The following is a 6,829-nucleotide window of genomic DNA, read 5'->3' on the forward strand; positions in this document are numbered from 1 at the left end:
CCCGACTAATCGAGCAAAACACTGACAATCTCAATCTGCATCTGATCTCATGATGTGACCGTGTCCAATCGCAGTGGGGTGGATGATAGCAAATTCACTATGGTCAGGAGCCTCTTCAAAGGTTTCCATGGCTACATTATCACAAACATACTGTTAGTTTCTTTTTCTTTTTTCCCTCTCAGACAAATCCCCCAAAAATAACAGCACCATCACCATTCAAGTCATACCCTAACCCTGCCTGCCTTGTAACTGCTTCAAATCTTTTGCTAATTAACTACTTGTGAGCAGCAAAAGAAACACTTAAAAGATTATTTAAATTATGTGTCAAGATAGCTGACTAGAATATCTGTTATACCACATATCAATACTGTTATGACTTTGCATTGTGTCCTTGATACTACACAGTAGACTTTAGCAAAGACTCAACGTACATGAAACCTTTTTATCATGACTGATAGGATCACGCTCAGTCTTTTTGACAGGGGTGCGGCACGGTGAAATACAGAGACAGGCTGCTGAGGAAATTGCTGGGTTACCTCTTCCTCCAGCCTCCTTTTCTGGGCTCATTTCTGCCTTATTTTACATTTTCTTTTCCCAGTGCTTAAAAACCTGTCAGCATCGTGTAAACACTACTAATGGCCACGGCTGAAAAGGACAGTCACAGCATTAAATGAAAGGCATAAAATAATTATTTAATTCCATAAAGTACAGATGTTTCTGATCTTTAGAGAAATGTTTTTGAAAAATCCTTCAAGCACATGAAACTCTGGAAAATAAAAATTTCTATTTACCTTTACATATTTACAGCCAACAAGATGTCTATAAATTCTGTTCATTTGTATAATACAGTCCTCAGTTCTACTGAAAGAGGAACTTATCAGTAACATAATAGCTATATTTGTTGCTATATATTTAAATGAATATAGCAACACAAGAAATCTGGCAGTGACTACAAAAATAATTTCTACCGGTGACTGAAGCTGCACAGTAACTATATAGAGATATAGACTTTTATACCATTGGACTATATTTGCTTACAGCTGGGAAATGTTTTACAGACTATTTGGTTATGGCTAATAATTCCTAACAAACTAACGTACTTTATCACATTAATGCATGAATCCCCTCTATTGGCAGACAGCAGACCTGAGACTTCTAACGAAACCTTGACGTGAACGGCCCATCACAATCTTTGATGGATAAGTAATTTAAATAAATTAAATTCTGTAAATCATCAAACTGAATCACTCAGCCCTGCCTGAAAGGGCTATCTGTGTCTTCGTACAAGTAATAACCACGCGGCTATTTGCCAGCGTGTTCTGTCAAAGCCAGCGGAGGCTTTTGAGTCCCTAGTTACATGAGCTTCAACGCAGTTACTCGTCATAGATTCACAGATGCCAAAGAAACCCATGTAGAAGAGATGAACGGGGCATAATGCAAACCAAATAATAGTTGTGCACGGACGCGTGTTTTTGTTCCCCCAGCAGGAGATGTATTTATCAGAAGCTGCAGCTGGGTCAGTCAATGAAAAGGCAGCTCGTCGTCTCACACAGAGAGACGCTGCTTTACCCCTGTGGTGACTAAGCTCAGTGAGAAAATCATATTTCTTCCAGACAGTTATTACAGTGACAATTAGACCAAAGAAATCAGGACATCTCTTTCAAAATGAAGGTGGAAATCTGTCATGTTTTCTTAATTTTAATGAATCAGCTTTTACTGAGTGTTGCTTTTTTCTGCTCTAATTAAGTGACACACAAGGCTGACATAACACACACATAAACTGCCAGCAGCTGGGCAGCAGCATGCTGAAATGAAACTTCCTTACAGCTTTTCCTGGCAGCGAGTTATGTGACACTGTGATCAATGCATGGATGCAGGAACTTAAGCGTTGCAGCAACTGAACATCTGGCAGTGTGCCATTGGACTAAGCAGCATCTGGCTTTGTGTTTCCATAGGAAGTAGTTCCAGCAGCATAAAGAGAGACCTTATCTGACTCAGGCTCTAACACTGGTGTAAAATCAATGCTGCACATTTCATTTCCTGCACAAATCATAACAAAAGCAAAAGAAATCGATGCATATTACCACCCAGCTTCAGTTCCCACAGACAAAGTTAATGCAGGATAAAATTCCTGCCAGCTTCTTTCATGACTGAGTGCAGGTGTCGCTGCACAGCTTTGAGGCAGAAGCTTATGTGACAACTTTGCTGTACAGTGTGTTTACTGAGCTGCAGAGTTTAAAATCAGCAAAGTGTGTACTAGGGGGCTGCAGACTTGCTGATGACGTACAAGTTTAGAATATAATGCAGTGCGATTTATGGATTTGGATGAAGCTGCTGGTCAAGTCTGACAATAAAGAAATAAACAAATAAATCTTGTCCAAATATGACGTTTATCATGCTGCTGCAACATCTACACTGATTTTCAGTAGATTCACTTCACTTTGTAACACAGATTTCACACAAACATCATACAGATATCTGAGAGGATAACAATAATAATAATAATAAATTAGTGACAGTGATAAAATCATAGGTTCTGGTCATCCCGTAATATCATCTAATTATGTATCTGCGTTGGCTTTGATAAAAGAGATAATTAAAACACAGGATGCCTTTTGAGCTGTGCTGGAAATACATAAAAAGTGGGGAAGACAGAGATTCAAAAATGACTCACCTCTAGCGGTATCTGTGATTCAAATCTTTTCCACCTCAGATGGACTGGATGGTGCCTCTGTGGAGCATCAGATCGGTGGGTTTACGCAACGTGAGAGTGGAGATGCTGAGCTGTGAGAGAGAGGGAGCGGGCGAGAGAGAAAGAGAGAAGGAGAAGAAGAGAGAGAGAGGGGAAGGAAGAGAGAGCGAGGGAGAGAGAGGAGGGATAAGGAACTCCCTCTTTAGCTCTGACAGTGTTGACACGACACGCAGCCACTTTCAGCGATTTCCAGCCTGCTCTCGCTCACAGCGGGCTGGTGGCAGCAGCAGCCAGCAGCACTGAGCTTCCCACATGCTGATGAAGATCGTGTATGTGAGAAGCTCCATCTTTCAGTGCTTACTGTAGATGTGACTTGATGTAGGTCAGCAGTGCTGTGATAATGAAATGAAGTTGATATTTCAATGCAACTTCTGAATGATTTTTAGTGCTGTTGTTGGGTTACACTTCAAGTCAATGCAAGTGCATACTGTATCCTTCTGGGAGGGGGTTTAGAGTCCAAATCAGTGCACATACACCTCCTCTCTCCTGTAGGAACAGACCTGCACTGCAGCTATGTTACTGAAGCAAAAGAAGCAAACAAAATACTAAATGCATGTTTCTGTGGGCTTTTAGTTTGATCTGCGATTTGTCTAACTTGAGGTTCAATCTTTTAATCTACTGCATATATTGTACAAGTTGTTTTATACTTTAGGATTTTCCATTTTCTGTTAATTTATTGCTTTTCCACTTTAGATTGCAAAAATAGCTGAGAGAAGTGTTGCTACCCATGGAAATGCTTCAAGACATGAAGGCAGCGATAATTACATGGGTTTATATAGTGACGTGATTTGATTGGTACCTCCTACAGAAGCCGTTCTTGTTTGAAAACAAAGAAACTGATCTTCTTTTGAAACAGTACCTACAGATGGAAGCAAGCAGACCATATTTATTCATATGGGACTATTCAAAAACAAGATCAACAAACTTTTTCAAAAGCCAGTACACAATGTACAAAACTAAAAACCAATACAGAATGTACACATTAAGAAAAGTAACAAAAGAAATAACATGGAGGAATTTTTAAAAAAAATAATTTTTTTGCAGTAAAAATATGCATTAAAGGACCTGAGATGGTCAGTCCAGTGGGGTACCTTTAGGACCACTGAGCTCGCCTGCAGCCCTAACCACAACGCTGATATGATTAAGTGGTTAAGGATTTGGATGTCTGTGGAATGTATTCAAGCTTCTCATGTGATGCCATGCACACATTGCTTGAAACTGCGGTCATGCTGTTTTAGGCACAGTGACTGGGGGTTGTCATCCATCCTGACACAAAATACAGATAAGCATCCAAAGTTTAAAGTATTTAGTCAGCCACCGATTGTGCAAGTTCCCCACTTAAAATGATGACAGAGGTCAGTAATTTGCACCAGAGGTACACTTCAACTGTGAGAGACAGAATGTGAAAAAAAAATCCATGAATCCACATGGTAGGATTTGTAAAGAATTTATTCGTAAATTAGGGTGGAAAATAAGTATTTGGTCACCTCAAACAAGGAAAATCTCTGGCTCTCACAGACCTGTAACGTCTTCTGTAAGAAGCTTTTCTGTCCCCCACTCGTTACCTGTATGAATGGCACCTGTTTGAACTCATCATCTGTATAAAAGACACCTGTCCACAGCCTCAAACAGTCAGACTCCAAACTCCGCCATGGCCAAGACCAAAGAGCTTTCGAAGGACACCAGGAAAAGTATTGTAGACCTGCACCAGACTGGGAAGAGTGAATCTACAATAGGCAAGCAGCTTGGTGTGAAAAAATCAACTGTGGGAGCAATCATCAGAAAATGGAAGACATACAAGACCACTGATAATCTCCCTCGATCTGGGGCTCCACGCAAGATCTCATCCCGTGGGGTCAAAATGATCATGAGAACGGTGAGCAAAGATCCCAGAACCACACGGGGGGACCTGGTGAATGACCTGCAGAGAGCTGGGACCAAAGTAACAAAGGTCACCATCAGTAACACACTACAACGGCAGGGAATCAAATCCCGCAGTGCCAGACGTGTTCCGCTGCTGAAGCCAGTGCATGTCCAGGCCCGTCTGAAGTTTGCCAGAGAGCACATGGATGATACAGCAGAGGATTGGGAGAATGTCATGTGGTCAGATGAAACCAAAGTAGAACTTTTTGGTATAAACTCAACTCGTCGTGTTTGGAGGAAGAAGAATACTGAGTTGCATCCCAAGAACACCATACCTACTGTGAAGCATGGGGGTGGAAACATCATGCTATGGGGCTGTTTTTCTGCCAAGGGGACAGGATGACTGATCCGTGTTAAGGACAGAATGAATGGGGCCATGTATCGTGAGATTTTGAGCCAAAACCTCTTTCCATCAGTGAGAACTTTGAAGATGAAACGAGGCTGGGTCTTCCAACATGACAATGATCCAAAACACACCGCCCGGGCAACCTAGGAGTGGCTCCGTAAGAAGCATTTGAAAGTCCTGGAGTGGCCTAGCCAGTCTCCAGACCTCAACCCCATAGAAAATCTGTGGCGGGAGTTGAAAGTCCGTGTTGCTCGGCGACAGCCCCAAAACATCACTGCTCTCGAGAAGATCTGCATGGAGGAATGGGCCAAAATACCAGCTACTGTGTGTGCAAACCTGGTAAAGACCGATAGTAAACATTTGACCTCTGTTATTGCCAACAAAGGTTATGTTACAAAGTATTGAGTTGTATTTTTGTTATTGACCAAATACTTATTTTCCACCCTGATTTACGAATAAATTCTTTACAAATCCTACCATGTGGATTCATGGATTTTTTTTTTTTTCACATTCTGTCTCTCACAGTTGAAGTGTACCTCTGGTGCAAATTACTGACCTCTGTCATCATTTTAGGTGGGGGAACTTGCACAATCGGTGGCTGACTAAATACTTTTTTGCCCCACTGTATGCTGTTAGTGATTACAATGAAATGGTTAGAGCTTAACTGATATTGAAGTTCAATCAAGAAATTAAATGTTGTGCTTTAAGTCATGACGATCAATATTTAGAACACAGCTTTTAATACAGTGAGGAATCCCTCCAACAGAAAAAGGCTTTACTCTTCAACCACTGGTCATTTCTAATCCAGAATAAATATGAAAACAAACTATGAGTTTATACTATGACTAAATCTGTACTGGTACACTTTATCGTCCTTAACCATCCTTCACACACACACACACACACACACACACACACACACACACACACACACACACACACACACACACACATCTCATTCACCCAATCACAAACACATTCATACAGCCTTTTTATCCATGCCTAAAGCGGCTTTTTGCTTGCAATCATAAGGAAATGTTGCAGATGTGCTGGTTTTCAGTCAGGCTTGATAACATAGTTTAAGTGTACAGGATTCTCTACAGTCGTGTTCTGAATGTGCAAAAGGTTTCAGAGACAGGCAGAAGTCTTGTTTAGTTTGTAGTCAATTATTTTGTTTTATGGCCATTATTTGTACAGTGTTCTCAAATAAATATTAAAAATTACTGTAGAGAAAAATCAATATCATTATCAACAAACACATTCTTTATGTAAGTTCAAGGTGTATATAAATTAAAATAAGTGAAAGAACAGGTGAAACATGCACATTTAAAGAAGTTATTTCCCCCAAAAAAGACAGAATAGATTGATATTAGACAGAACTGTCAACTCATTTCCTTTCAAACCTGGTCTCAGGCAAATGCAAAACAGAACAGTAAATCAAGCCAATACGTGCAGCAGGGATTACAGCAGGGAATAGCAAGAGTAGCTACTCAAGAGCAATACAGATTACCTGAGAGCCTGGCTGCATTAAAGTGCAGCACTTATTAATTAGTTATTTTATTTTTGTGTTTGAAAACAAGTTCACCATGAACTGATGTAGATCAGATACAAAAAGCGACAAAAATATCACAGAATACAGGATAATTGAAACGTCAATGAAGCGGCTTTCTACTGGGAAAATACACCAAAATGCAAAACCTCATCCCGTGGTTTAGTTTTTTGTACACGGTAATCAGGAAGAGGAAACAGACTGTCCTTGGCAATACCAATGTGGAGAAATGACAGTGCAATAAATAAAATCTCTGTTC

General features: G+C 40.4%; 1 protein-coding gene across 1 annotated transcript in view; it reads right to left on the reverse strand.

Annotated features, from left to right (window-relative positions):
- Positions 1 to 2,779, reverse strand: part of LOC101487483 (melanocortin receptor 5) — a 34,138-nt gene extending 31,359 nt beyond the window's left edge. The window contains exon 1 of the mRNA XM_004560063.3: positions 2,675 to 2,779. The gene's annotated coding sequence lies outside the window, so the exon portion shown is untranslated. The remainder of the gene's footprint in view (positions 1 to 2,674) is intronic.
- Positions 2,780 to 6,829: the final 4,050 nt, after the last annotated feature.

Source organism: Maylandia zebra, linkage group LG11 (genome assembly GCF_041146795.1).
Source record: "Maylandia zebra isolate NMK-2024a linkage group LG11, Mzebra_GT3a, whole genome shotgun sequence".
Classification (NCBI taxonomy): Eukaryota; Metazoa; Chordata; class Actinopteri; order Cichliformes; family Cichlidae; genus Maylandia; species Maylandia zebra.